Raw genomic sequence first — 15,095 nt, forward strand, 5'->3', positions numbered from 1 at the left:
GCAGCTCTAAAAAAAAATTGCACCTTTCCCCTCAACCTTGAGTGTTAATTCTTAAGGGCAGGTGAATATGTTGAGAGGCTGGGATGAAGACAATGAATGAAGCAGTAATTCAGTTGAATTAGGTCTGTGTAGAGTTACTGTTAGATCTTGTAATTGAAATGCAGTGCTCTTTAGTATATTGCTGCCTTTCTGTGGATCATTAAAGCTGATTATTTTACTTCTCGCTTTCACTTGGTTTAGTCAATATAAACTGATTTGCCACTTTCACCACATTCCTCATTATGTGGTCAGGTTGTCATTTTGTAGGAAGAGGGATTTTTTCTGGCTGAAACTTGTAATTTGGAGCTGTATTCCTCCGAGATTGTCTTTTGTACTCTGATGTAATAGGAAAAAATAGTCAAAACCAACAAAAAAGTGCCAACAAAAAAAAAAAAACAAATCCAAAAACCAAACCAAAACCCAGCTGGTGAACTGCTTTGCATACAGAAAAAGGGGAAAAGCAGATACGGAATTTTTTCTTCTTCAGAGAGATGAAGAAAGTTCATCCTTGAGGGTTATTTCTGTGGCCGTGCAGCATATGCAGTGCCTATTGCTTAGGAATTTAAGAATTAAACTAGAACAAAGCCTAGCCTATGATGATGGTGCAAAAAGTTAACTCTGCATAGATGAAAATCACAACAGTACCCGTTTTGATTTGTCAATATCAGTATGTGATCTTATTTTTCTTTTAAGTAAAAGAGATAAATAAAGCAGGTTGACTTCTGCACAGAATTGAGGATTAGAAAATACAGAAAGTGTTCTGTTTTCTGGGAAGTACCAAGACTTTTATTTGTGCTTTCCAGAAGACTGAAAGAAAACTGTACAGAGGGAGGTGTGGAATGTAACAAACTTACAAGGAAGTGGTATATGCACCATACCCTAGGAATACATTATGGAATAACAAACGTAGATTTCTGAAATTTTTATATCCTTGACTATGGGAGTTTATTCTAGTTAATCACTATTGTAAGAAAAGCTAAGGAAAATTATTGGGTTTAATCCTTTTAAGCAGATTGAAAGTATTGTATGGAATATTGTGCTATTCATTGCTCTTAAGCAAAGAATGTAATGTTTGCTTTTGTGGATGTAAATCTATTTCTAAAGTTGTTTGCTTCACAGGTAGTACTCAACTGCTTACTTTTATGTGAGGCTTAGGTCTGCATATGCACATAAGACTGTGGCTGTGAAAAGTACTATACATTTGTTGTCACTGACTCATCAGATACCTTGATATTTTACCAATTGGAAATATGAATCCTTTCCTGGGAAGGAAATTTAATACTTGAAGGCCATGCTTGTATTGTAAACGTCTTTTGTCTTTTCACTGGTCAACAAAACTGTCTCCTGAAACTGTTCCTTGTATTTAGGCTGTGTTATTTCTGGGCTTATGACTGCTGCTGGCTTATGTCCATCCTGTGTGTTAACCACTCTTGAGTGACTTTCTTTTGCTTCTAGGATCTGTAGAATTCACCTGAGGTTAAATAATGCAAATTTGGTTGTTCAGATAGGGCTGCTTTCCCTGCACAAGCAATTTTAATGGATCATTTGGAAGACCAGGCTACAGACAATGTGGTTCAGCCATGCTTGTTAGGCGTTTTGACATGAAAGTGGTTGTGGGTGGTACTTGTGCAACTTTTGATATGGAACCTCTGGCAGCATACAGTCTTGCTAAAATGATCCACAAGGTATAACAGGACATTTATTTTGGATAATGTTTGTTCCAGGCTGTCCTAAAAATCTTTGATTTTTGGTACGTTCTGCCTCTTGATTTCAGTGCCAAGAAATCGACCTTTATGTTTCTTAGACCTTTCTTGTAAAGCAGCTGGATCATCACCACCTTTTCAAACCTTTGCTCCCTTTTCCTTGCAACACTGACACTAGGTAGCTTTCATATTATTATAGATGTACTCTTTCCCTGTCAGAAATGGTGTAGTGCAGATAGCATCCAATAAAATGCCTATTTAGAGAAACAGTTTGAGCTTTTAGGTGGTTGCAAAGCAAAATTGCTTCTTCTAGGTAAGGTACCTGCATTGTATTTTGGATTACAGCATGAACTCTGTTAGTGCTAGAGGTTTTTAACCCTTTCTGGCAAAGGTCACTTAGTTGGGTGTATCTGCTATGTAATTGCAGGTGAAAGGTTTTCAGTGTTTTTCATTTGCTTAGGCAGCTTAGATCTTGATTTCTCTCTCCTTCCTCTTTTGTAAGAGATTTTTTTTTTTCCCTCTATGGAAATAGAAAAAGAAACAAGTCTGTTCTTAGTGTCTTTATGTTACTATTAGCTGTTATTAAAGCTCCAAGCAGTTCTTTAAACCGAAAGGGGTGGACTGTACAAGGACTTACAGTTGATGATCCTTCTTATATCACTACATGTAAGAAACAATAACATGTTCTGCACAGTCCTAAATACTTAGGGTTTTCCCAGGTTGAATGTTCAAGGTGCTGTGTTGCCAGTCTTGTCCGTAACTGCATGCAGCCCAGACTGAACTTCGCTGCATGTTTTTGGTGTGTTGTGGCCTTTGTTGTTTGACATCGACTGGGGAGAGTCCTTTAGGAGAGTTCTTCATCTGGCAAAAAAATGCAGAGCACTGGCCACTTGAACGCAGCTCTTTTTAACCACATATTCCGTTAAGAATCTTACCGAACTTGGTCAGGATACAAGCAAGTATTGATTAAGGCTCAGTCTCCTTTGACTCTAGCAATATTGGTGGCTGTCTTTGCAGACTTAGTGAGATTCTTCACACATTTGTTAATTTTCCTCATGTTATGGAAACCAAAAATTGTGTGGCTTTGGTTCTTCAGTCTTCATTTGACAAGGTGCTTCAGATCCATTCCACAAATGATCATGCTTTGTAAGGAATATTGCTTGGAGTCACAGCGTAATGGGCTTTTTAAGGATAGTGTTTAACAAAAACTTGAAGTACATTCTCAACCTATCATCTGATCAATGTTTCTCAAAGAAACCTTGAAGAACTAAGAAAATCATGGTTGAGAACTGAAGAAAGAGTAAACTCAGTCCTTCCATGGATGGTTTGTCTGGCAGCTTGCAGAAAAATTTTCTGTTCATATAAAACACATTTCAAAGAAGAGTTATTGATAAATGATCCATATTTTCCAACAGCAATGGAATTTACCCACCGGTTACAGAATTGCTCAAACAGTATGAAAATACTTTTAAAGGGATGTGGATGTGTTCTGGCCTTTCTTAATTTAAAAAGTCTGCAACCACTCTTACACACAGTAGACTCAAGTGCACCCAGTGGGACTGAAGTTCTACAATGAGAACTTTTTATAGAAGAGACAGATTCGCTTCAGGTGGAAGAGATTACAATCTCTGAACATCTCATAAGGGTCTCAGTGTCCACACTTATAAATCTGAAGGTTCTCCTAGATAACCTTTGAATTCAGAGTACAGGGAGTTCAGCAGTGTAAGAAAATCAAATTGAGTTAAATTGGTTGCACACTCCTATGTGAGAAAAATGATCCACTGAATAAGTTTGTACGTCCTGCATGTTATGCATGGTTTTTAATAGTATGTTATTTTCATATCTTACCCTTTCATGTTATTTCATGTATCCAAATACACATTTGTCATGACCATATTAAAGCATATGTGTAGGTATTCATAGAATTATGTTAAGCTTCAACCTAGCGATACACTTCTGCACTACTACTTTATATGACTGCAGTTAGTGTGAATTAAATGTATGAAGTGTAGCCTGGTTTTCATCCTTTTGTTGTTGTTGCATGCCTTTTAAATATTAGGGAGTGCAAAGTTACTGTTCATCATCATAAAGACTTTTAACTTCATGAGGAAACCAGTGCTTCCTTCTTACCACATAACTACAGAAATCCTGGTACAAACTCAAGAAAAAATGAAAGCATGCACTTTTTCCTAGAGGTTATAATCAGGCATATATTGTAACTTTTACAGCCAATAATTTACAGTACAATTTACAGTAAGTGCAAATACTTAATTTATTAGCAATTTAAAATGTGTTGTGGGAAAAACAAGTGATTTGATTTATTCTGTATGTTGACTTTGCAGCTAGTCCTGCAACCTACAACCTGCATCCTGTCAGCGAGTCAGTTTTTCTGGTAATTCCGGATGGGTGTGTTGAGCGTAAATTTATACACCTCCTTTTTGTTTAATGTTTTTTAGTTACATATTAGACGCATAAACCCATTACTTTGTTTTTATTCAAAAAAATGTAATTAGTTCCATTTTGTCATGTACCGTATTGTCTGAACAGTGGCATGACATTGCAGGTTGGCAGTTCAAAATTCCGAATGCTCACAAAAGCAGTGCCAGCCTTGTTCAAAGCACACAAAATCATAACTAGAGCATCTATTAGATGGAGTTCAGGGTCTAATTAAAGAAATACTAGAAATAGTCTTTTAATTTTCTTGGAACATTGTTCCAGTCATAATAACTTGGAGAGTAATTGGAATAGAAAAATCATTAAAGGTGTGCAGTAAAGCAATGGGGTGTCTAGGAGAAGCCCTCTATAGCTTGGAAGATTTGAAGGAAGAGAGGGGAGCAATCAATGATTACAGGATAAAGACAAATCATATCAGGTTTTATGCTTCTCATAATAGAAGCTCGAAAAATAGTGATGAAATTTGAAAGGTGACAGATTTCAAATGAGTAAACGGAAATAATTTCCTTTTATGTGTGTGTGTATATGTCTACTTTAGCTTGCGGAGCTGACCATCAAGGGTGAACTTGCTGCCTTATGGAAGAGATGAAGTTTATGGGGTTTGAATAAATGATTGAGGGAGAGTTCTTTGAAGCTTCTTTCAGCATACATATGTATTTCTTACTAAGTTTAACTTAAGCTAGTTGTCCTTCATACAGTCACTTGGGAGGGGATGTTGCTTGAAATGCAGAGGAGAAACGGTAACTTTCTTTTAGTTTGTTTTACTGGAGCTCTGTGGATGTCTCATAACAACCTGCTGTTCTAATATTTCATATGAAGGCTAGCTGAGGGAAATGGAGGGAGAGCGGTTACTGACTTTTAGCTGAGTCTCTGTAAAGGTATAAAAATAAAAGTAAAATCAGTATTCAGTTTGTGAGGTCTACTGTTCAGAGATTTAGTCCAGTGCAGTAGCATGCTTTCAGAGAGAATGGTGTGGTCCTTCTAGCAAAGAAATTGGCAAGGATAAATTATATGTGCTGGCAACAGTGTAACCAGTGCTTCTAAGGGAATTATTTTAAATATGGGGACCATGTTCTTTTTAAAAAATAGGTAAAAATAAAGAGGTATTTTAGTGTGCTTCATTTTGATCATGGTTGACCATCACATTTCCTTTCATTTTGTAACCTCTCATGAGAGGTAGGTAACCTCTCATTTTGTCACTGGAAAGTTCTGCATAACATGAAATGCTGTGCTCTAGAGTGGCAGAGACAGCCTTGCACTGTGGCTGTGAATTATGCTTTGAGTAGAAATAAGCTGGTTTACGGTGGTTTTTTTAAGTGGGACAAGCTTGTAGGAATACCCTAGTTTAGTATTCCAGTAGAATAAATATTAGCAGCATTTGACTTTCCTCCCTGTTACCAGAAAGCAGCTATTTGCAATCAGACCCTTGAAGCATTAGTTGAGTGTTGCAGAGTCTTGGGTTTTGGAATAATCAAGATATAGTTACCTTGTGTCCTTCTCACATACTAAGCCAAAAATAAAGATGTAAACTTCAGCCCCATCTTTCTCTGGAAGTTTCTGTTGGTTTTCACGCTAAAATAGTTTCTTTGTAAACCTGTGGGCATAAAAACTGAGGGAACAGCTTTTCTTGAAACTCCGTGCCTTCTAGCAGCTTAAGACCTCCTACTGAATCTTTGGAAGGAACAGAGATAAGTCTGTTTAAAAGTTTTAATAACAGAATTATGAATTCAGTCCACTTTTTTCTTTTTTTCTTCCCCCTGGTTTGCGGATGCTTAGCACTGAATTTGATATGTTGAAGTAAAATAATCACATAAGGAAGTAGAGGGGGGTAATTAATATTTTTAACATAGAAATTCAGGTAAGTTTCAATAAAGCAATATGAATATTCTGAGCAACTTATTTACTTAAATTTCTATTTTTCTAGAAGTTGGCTTTGCTGTTACAACAAAACCTATGAATTGAATTTTATACCTACAACTTGGATCATGTCTGTGTTGAATAATACAGTGATTTTTAAGGACAGTGATTACAGTTCTTTGCAGCAGAGAAAAAATACTGGACTAATAAGAAAAAGTGATCCAGGGATACTTTAGAGTCATTTATTTAAGTAGATTGTTATGTCAGATTTTTTTAGTTGGTCACTGTATTAACATTGTATTCTCTCTCGTATTGTAATTTCACTTGTCTGAGGGCACTACTGAATGTAATGTATGTATTTCATGTTTGGCTTTCTCACATTCATCTTGGTAAAACCCAGTTGTATAATTTAACAAAGATACATGGTGAATGAAATTATTTTCCTCCTTCGGAAATCTGTAGCGATAATTTCAGCATCCATGGGGAAGTCTCCCTCTGCTCTAGTGATCCATTTTATCAGAATTTTCATTTAAATGATCTTGCATTTCCACTTGCTTGGAGTTGTTTTAATAGATGTATTTTGGGCTATAAGACTTCTGTATCTTGCACTGAGTTTTTTAAAAGCCAAAGTCAAAAAGTGTTGTCTTCGGATCATAATAAATGTGTTATCATTCCATCTAGCATAGTAGCCATTGTTGAGTCTTGTTTGCTGTCAGATGATGTGAAGTGGAAAGAAACATTCTTTCCTTACTTTTTTTTCCAAATATATATTGAAGATGTAAGAATCAAACAGTGTTTTGCTTTAAATATGTTTTGTATCAGAAGAATCTGTTTTTTTCCTTCTGCTTCTCAATCTGCTCTTTGAGTAATGGCAGCTTATTGAGAAAAGCCTTGTCATTTGTGTTGAAATGAATAAATGACCTTTTATTGAATTATTTGGGAAGTGGATACAAAATAAACTTATTTGTAAGTAACAAACATGGATTATCTTGCATAATTTTAAAAAAAATCTGTAGGTTTGAAGCTAACTTGCTGGAGCGTAGTTGTAGTGTTTGGTGCGTAGGTACACTGCAGTAGTGAAAATTAAGTCACCTTGATGTTGTGTTTTAGCATTTAAATAATGGATTTCAAGTTATGCTATAACTCAAATTTCTAGCCTTAGAGTGTGTAAGTATGTTATTTTGTTAGCACGTTTTGAAAATACTGTTTTGAGGTTATCCTAACTAAAACAGAGAACAGCAGCACTGAATGGTGGGGAAAGAATTAGAGGTCTATGTACACAATTTTTCTTACAAAGCATTTTGTTATCTATGATCATCAGCTTATGCAGCCTGCAGGCATCAGAATAATGTGAGTTGGACTAAATCTGCTCTTGGATGTCTTTACTGTATAGTCACCTGTTTGTTTTCTGGATGATAGTCAACATTTTCCCTGGTGTTCAAACGTTCTTTTCCCTCCTATACCACTGATGCGATTTGTTGCATAGACTGCCTTGCTGGCTTGTTTTGGCTATCTAATGTTAGCTGCTTACATATGTAAAAGCACTCTTACATGGTATTTTTTTATTTATTGGTGATTTTTTCCAGAAGCCAGTCAAATGTTTCTACTGGCTTTATCGTGCAGGTATCAGGATATATTAAATAAGCTTAAGAGCCAAGTAACCCCTCTTTAACATGTGACTAGTTTCTGAATGAAAATCGAAATATGCAGCAGTTGAAGCAACTGTAGATAACATAATTAAAATCATGGAACTTGAGACAAGAGGTGGGGCAAGTTCAGGCTAGGTTCTCAGAACTTGCTTTTTCTACACACCCAGAAATAGTTCTTTCCCATTCTGACACTAATTCTTTTTTACCTTGAGTTTATCATTGATTTTCAGTCTTAGCTGCCACTTCCATCTAATCTAAGTCTATAACCTGCCTGTCTGGTTTCCAGTGAGTGGAGTCTTTATTTTAAATAATAAAAAAAAACCAAAAAAACCAAAACCCACAAAACGCCCAAACAAACACAGAAACATTGCTTGTGCCTTTTCCCCAATTAAGTACTCAGTGATTCTGGTCTAATATTAAGCAAAAAGAAGCCAAAGATACCCACCCAGAAATACCATTTTGAAAGACTGTTTCAGCAGCAGTGGGGGGCTTTACAGCCTCTTGCTTTCAGACAGACATGGTATTGTGATGGTTCTGTAACTACAGCAATTTGTCATCTTTTAGATTAGTCACTCTTATTGTGCATTGAGATTTTTTAGTTAAAAATATTTCTACAAAGCAGAAGACATCTTAGAAAATATATAGAAAAGGTGCTTCTAAGTAAATGTCTAATAAAATGTATATAATTGTATTTTCAGGAAGTGATTTTTCTGTACTTTTACATTAAATAAATCATTATGCAAACTTACTAATTTTAAAGGTTCTTCGTTGACTTTAAATCAGTTTAAACAAAATGAGAGTTTTTTTAGTGTAACGTGGTTCATTACAAAACAGCAGACTATGAATTTGACAAGTTACTGAAAAAATGAAGTATGTAGGGAAGAATCAAGTTCTACAGTTTTAGGCAACTATCTTATGTATATGTGGGCAGTATAAGGAATTTTTTTTTTTACTTTCTGGGTTCAATATGTATGGCAACATTTATTTATTTGAATACTGTTAAGAGTAGCAGCAGAGTGTTTAGGCAGAAAATCCAAATCCTTTCCTCTAGATGGAAATACTGGTAACTCTGTGATTTTTCCAGATTAAAACCCAGCAGTTCATGAGTTATGTTTTTCATTTTAAGATGCATCCTGTATAAAACATCTGACTAATTAAATTGTGGATTTCATGCAGTGTTTGATGTTCTGTTGATTCTGAAAAGGACCAGGCAAGCTGACGACTACTTTTTTTTTTTTTTTTTCTTGGCAGGATGATAGGGAAGAAAGAGCTGTAATTGCTAGCACAATGTGTAACTACATAGCTTGTCTCTGATCCCGTAAAGGCTTTATGCTGCCTTGAAGGCCCTCTTAAAACTTCCCCTCACCTATAACTCCTGTCAATGCCAGTATACCCAAATAGGTAATTTAAATCTGTTTTTACTCACTGTAGTGTAAATTTATTTTCACTGTCACTGTTGTTGTTCAAACTTTCTTTAAAAGGAATAAAGTATTCTTTTTTTTTTTCTGTAAAGCACAAGATTTGTGGCCCTATGTAGTAGTATAGAAGAATGAGAAAATTTCAGTTGCAGTAAGTCCAACTTTCTGGAAAACATGTGAATTTAAAGTTGAATATTTACTTTCATAAAAATTTGATTATTCTATGCTAATTGTAGACATGATCAGTGTAAAATTCACTGTAAATTTTGGGCCAGGTGTCTTCACATGCTCATGTACTTGAAGGCATTTCCTTTGTCGATCTGTCATCAGCAATTACTGATTGAGTCTCACCTGTTGTATCCTGCAAATGTATCCAGCATCTTTTGAACAGCTCACAGCTACATTGAGGCTAGACTGTAAAATAAAATAATTTAAAAGTGCTATGTTCTGGTGAAGCTATGATAATCTTTGGAGGAAAAAATGCTGGATCCTGTACATGCTGTAGGCCTGATGTAGATTATTTAAAATAATTGTCACTTAACAGCTACGCAGTGTGTCTTTGTGCATTTGATTACAGATAGTACTGTTTTACATGACTGATTAAACAAATACTGTACAAAGCACAACATTATGTAAACAATCACTCATGTTGGCAATTCCTTCATGTGCTCTAGTAAATACTGGAGTAGAAAGCTGTAATTGAGTTGGGCTTATACTACTAGCTACCACACTTCAAAACGGGTGATGGGAAGATTTTTCTAAAATGATTTATGCTCCTATATGACTAAGATGCTTTGAAAAGTCCTATAAACATTCTAGATTGTAGGATGGGACTTTTCTTTTGACTCTTTTTAATGCACAAAGCATCTGCTGTATGGGAGAGAAGAAGTGTAAGCACGTTGGGGTAGTACTCTGCCTGTAGAATTATACTTGTGAACCACAATCTTTGTGTAAACAACATGCAGTTACTTTTATCATTTTAACATTGATGGAGGCCAGTGGTTTTTATTTACATTACCACATCTGTATTGCTCAACACTTAAAACACAAAAATTGAATTCATTGTCTGTTTCATGATAGCAGCTGAGGATATTGCTTTGCAGCAGTCAGCAGCTATGTGGGAGACCTTAGAAAATGTATCTTTGACTTATCCCTCTTGGTATTAAATTATGATAACGGGGGAATGATTGTAATTTATTAATAAATAATGAGAAACTGCAGTATGCACCTGGGAAATTCTTATCTTAAAAGTTGATTGATAACTACATTTGCCTGCATCCTTCTGATGTTTACTACTTCTGCTACTTCAGATAGCAAGCACTTGGGAGTTGTGATTAGACTTCTGTGAATAATTTATTTTTTTAATAAACTCCACAGAAAATTTTTTTGGCTATAACAATATTTCAGGGGGCTTGTGTGGGGTTTTTTAAAATGTTTTGGATGTGTGTGTACTTCTTCAATATAACGTGCTGGAGTTCACTTCTCAAGTGTGGATTTGTCTGAGATGGATCCTTCTGGCTCTGTGCCTCCCATCATTCTTCAAATGTTCAGACATTTCATTAGCACTGTTTGTATCCACATTCTGCTACCCTGAGGACACAGAGGATTGACTATAGCAGCTAGTCAGCTCCTTCTGATCAGTCTTTATGTGAAAAAACTGGAAAAAGACTATTTTTCCATTTTTGGAGACTATTGGCAAGAAGTAACAAGTAGCTGTGTGTCAACAGTTCTGCACTGTACTGTCCTGGAATTACTTTGAGGTAGCGTACTGCTCTTATGAAAATACTGCTTGCCTTGCTGTTTCAGAGAGGTGAATGACAATTGAGTGCTCATGGTTAATCTGCTGCTTGTGGCTTTTCATGTAGGTAGGTGATAGAGACCACATCGTAACTTCCTTTCAAAATTAATTTTTAATTTTCAAAATTTTTTACTATACTTGGTTGTTGTGGTGGTGATTTGTTTTGTTTTTCCTAAAAACCTCTACCAGGTGATAAAACACTTCTTGATGGCTAATTGTGTCATTCTGTTTCTATTTTAATTACTGTAGTAGGACAGGAACCACTTTTTGAGAGGTAGGAAACTAAATTTGGAAGGAGCAGTGGCTTGTATTGCTTTTTCTAATTAAGATAGTATGTGATGAAAGTGTAGTTTGCTGGAGCCCAGTCACCCACAATGCAGGCCACATCAGCTGCTTTCTGGAGTTAGCTCTGAGCAGAAATCTGTCAGCAACAATTCGGAGCTTGATTAAAATTTTTAGATTGGTTGAATATGAGGTTTTTAACTTCTGTTTTCTGGCTTAGGTGCCCAGTTTGGAGGAGAGGTCAGATCGTGAGGCGAGGAGAAAAGCTTTGCCTGTCCTTTCAATATCAGATGCTTGCTGACCCTTGGTTTGCTTATACAGATACTCAAAGAAGGGTATTACCTTGTGTCCTGGTTTCGGCTGGGGTAGAGTTAATTTTATTCTTGGTGGCTAGTGCAGTGCTGTGCTTTGAATTTGGTGTGGGAACAGTGTGTTCGGGGACTTTTTGGTTTCTCAGGCCTTGTGGGTGGGAGGGCTGGGGGGGCACAGGAAATTGGGAGGGGACACAGCCAGGACAGCTGACCTGAATTAGCCAAAAGGATATTCCACACCATGGGATGTCATGCTTGGGATATAAACTTGGGGGGGGTGCGGGGGGCTTGGCGGGGGTGCAGATTGCTGCTCAGGATTGGCCAGGCATCAGTCAGGGGTGGTGAGCAGTTGTATTGTGCGTCACTAGTTTTCTCCCTTCCTTTTGGATTTCATTCCTCTCCCTTTCTCCCTCCTTTTCATTGTAACTTATTATTACTATTGTTCTTTTGGGTTTATTTTATCTTAATTGTTAAACTGTTCTTATCCCAACCCTTGAGTTTTACATTCCTTTCTGATTCTCCTCCCCACCCCCTGGGGTGAGAGGGGAGGGAGCAAGCAGCTGTGTGGCACTTAATTACTGGCTGGGGTTAAACCATGACACCTTCTTGAATAAGTGCATCTGTAGATCATGTAGGCCCAGGAGGCCTGCATGGATGAACAAGGAGCACCTGGACAACCTCAAACATGAAAAAGAAGCCTACAGGGGTGGCAGCAAGGACAGGCAGCCTGGGAGGAATACAGAGAAATTGTCCGAGGAGCCAGGGATCAGGTTAGGAAAGCTAAAAAGCCCTGACAGAATTACATCTGGCCAGGGACATCAAGGGTAACAAGAAATGCTTCTGTAGGTACATCAGTGGTAAAAGGAAGACCAAGGAAAATGTAGGACTTCTCCAGAAGGAAGCAGGAGACCTGGTTACCAGGGACATGGAGAAGGCTGAGGTACTTGGTTGAGGCAAAAAAATAGCCATCACCTTCACTAGGAAGTGCTCCAACCACACTACCAAAGTCACAGAAGGCAAAGAAAGTGACTGGGAGAATGAAGAACCATCTGCCTTGGAAGGTGATCAGGTTTGAGAACATCTAAGGAACCTGGAGGTGCACAAGTCCATGGGACCTGCTGAGATGCCTCCACACATCCTGAGGAAACTGGCAGATGAAGTGGCTAAGCCACTATCCATGATATTTGAGAAGTCACAGCAGTCTGGTGAAGTTCCCATTCACTGGAAAAGGAGAAGCATAACCCCCATTTTTAGAAAGGGAAAACAAGGAAGACCTGGGGAACTACAGACCAGTCAGTCTCACTTCTGCCTAGCAAGATCATGGAGCAGATCCTCCTGCAAACTGTGACAAGGCACGTGGGAAATAAGGAGGTAATTTGTGACAGCCAACGTGGTTTCTCTAAGGGCAAATCATGCAAGACAAATCTGGTGGCCTTCTATGACAGGTCTACAGTGTTGGTGGATAAGGGAAGGGCAACTGATGTCACCTACCTGGACCTGTACAAAGCATTTGACACTGTCCCGGTCCCATACAACATCCTTGTCTCTAAAGTGGAGATTTGGATGGATTTGACGGATGGACTGCTGGGTGAATAGGGAATTGGGTGGGTCTTTGCGCTGAAAGAGTTGAGGTCTGTTGATGTCCAAGTGGAGACCAGTGATGAGTAGCATTCCTCAGGGTTCAGTGTTGGGAGCAGTGCTGTTCAACATCTTTGTTAGTGACGTGGGCAGTGGGATTGAGCACCCTCAGCAAGTTTGCTGATGACACCAAGCTGTGTGGTGCAGTTGACATGCTAGAGGGAAGGGATGCCATCCAGAGGGACCTTGAGAGGTGGGGCCATGCAAACTTCATGAAGTTTAGCAAAGCCAAGTACAAGGTCCTGCACATGGGTTAGGGCAATCCCAAGCACAAGTGCAGGCTAGGAAGAGAATGGATTGTGGGTCAGTTTCTCTGAAGTGTGACTACTTATGCATTCTTTGGATAGATGTCATTATACATTTATCTCGGGAGGAAAACACATGTTTCTAAACTGTGCAGCAAACAAAAATTAATGTGAAACTCTTCTGAAGAAATTAAGGTAACATATTTCAATGAGAAACACCTAGCCAGTGTCACATCCTCAGCAGCTCTGGGTCCATGCTCAGAGATTAAGTCAGTGGGAAGCTAAACTAGCTAAATTTCAGGTGTTTGTTATCATGGGTCGGTTTACACAGCACCAGGCCTACTGCAACAGATGGGCCTCACCTGTCTCAAAGGGGGAAGAGGATCCTAGGTCAGGAGTTAGCAGGGCTCATTGAGATGGCTTTAAACTAGATTAGAAGGGGGGAGAGAATAAAAATTGGTGTTGATTGACAAGAAGCTCAATGTGACCTGGCTGTGTGTGCTTGCAGCCCAGAAAGCCAATCGTATCCTGGGCTGTACCAAAAGTGTGGCCAGCAGGTCAAGGGAGGTGATTCTGGCCATCTGCTCTCGGGAGACCTGGGGTACCGTGTTCAACTCTGGAGCCCCCAACAGGAGGAGGACATGGACCTTTTGGAGCAAGTCCAGAGGAGGGCCACAAAGATGATCAGAGAGCTGGAGCACCTCTCTCAGCTGAAGAGGCTGAGAGAGCTGGGGTTGTTCAGCCTGAAGAAGAGAAGGCTCCAGAAAGACCTTATAGCAGCCTGCCAGTACCTAAATGGGGCTTACAAGAAAGCTGGAGAGATTTTTTTTTTTTTTTACAAGGGCTTGTAGGGATAGGACAAGAGGTAATGGCTTTATAGTGAAAGAGAGTAGATTTAGATGAGATATAAGGAAGAAATTCTTTGCTATGAGGGTGGTGAGGCACTGGAACAGGCTGCCCAGAGAAGTTGTGGATGCCCCATCCCTGGAAATGTTCAAGGCCAGGCTGGATGGAGCTTGGAGCAGCCTGGTCTAGTGGAAGGTGTCCCTGCCCATGGCAGGGGGGTTGAAACTAGGTAATGTTTATGGTCCCTTCCAACTCAACCCACTCTGTGATCCCACAAGCTGCTTTGCTGCTTCTGCAGCCTTGGGAGTTTTAACTAGGTTATGGACAGTGACTGGCAGTAGTTACTGCCAGTTAATTTGCTTTTTCTTGTTTCCAAAAGAAATTATGACGTGCAAAATCTAAGGACACACATTTAAAATCATTCTGAATTCCTGTGCGTATCTGCAGCAAAAGTGGGGCATATATGTTCCTTATATCTGAGTAATTCCTTAAGCAGGCAGTAGACTAAATTGTCTGTCAAAGCAAAGTGCTTTTTTGAATTGGTTTATACTCTGGATTTTGTGGCTGAAAGTTTGACTTATTCAACATAAAATCTACTGGGAAAAAAATTTCACCTGGCTTGAGCTATAAGGGTACTTGTTTGCTATTGGAAGTACTTAATGTGTTTCTAAAAAGGAGGAAGATAGACTATTGCTTAAAGCACTGGGTATTTGTTACAATATTGCTTTGACTTAGCAATAAGTATAGGCATACGCTGAGCTCCTGAATTTGCACTCACTGCTTGTTTTACTTAATTTAGGAATATATTGAAATGTTTTTTAATATATTCAAAAATTGAAAAAAGAAAATAAGCTG

At 38.3% G+C, this 15,095-nt stretch overlaps 1 protein-coding gene across 8 annotated transcripts in view; it reads left to right on the forward strand.

Annotated features, from left to right (window-relative positions):
• ATG5 (autophagy related 5) overlaps positions 1–15,095 on the forward strand; it is an 81,710-nt gene that overhangs the window by 40,024 nt on the left and 26,591 nt on the right. The window lies entirely within an intron of this gene.

This window comes from Falco naumanni, chromosome 6 (genome assembly GCF_017639655.2).
Source record: "Falco naumanni isolate bFalNau1 chromosome 6, bFalNau1.pat, whole genome shotgun sequence".
NCBI lineage: Eukaryota > Metazoa > Chordata > Aves > Falconiformes > Falconidae > Falco > Falco naumanni.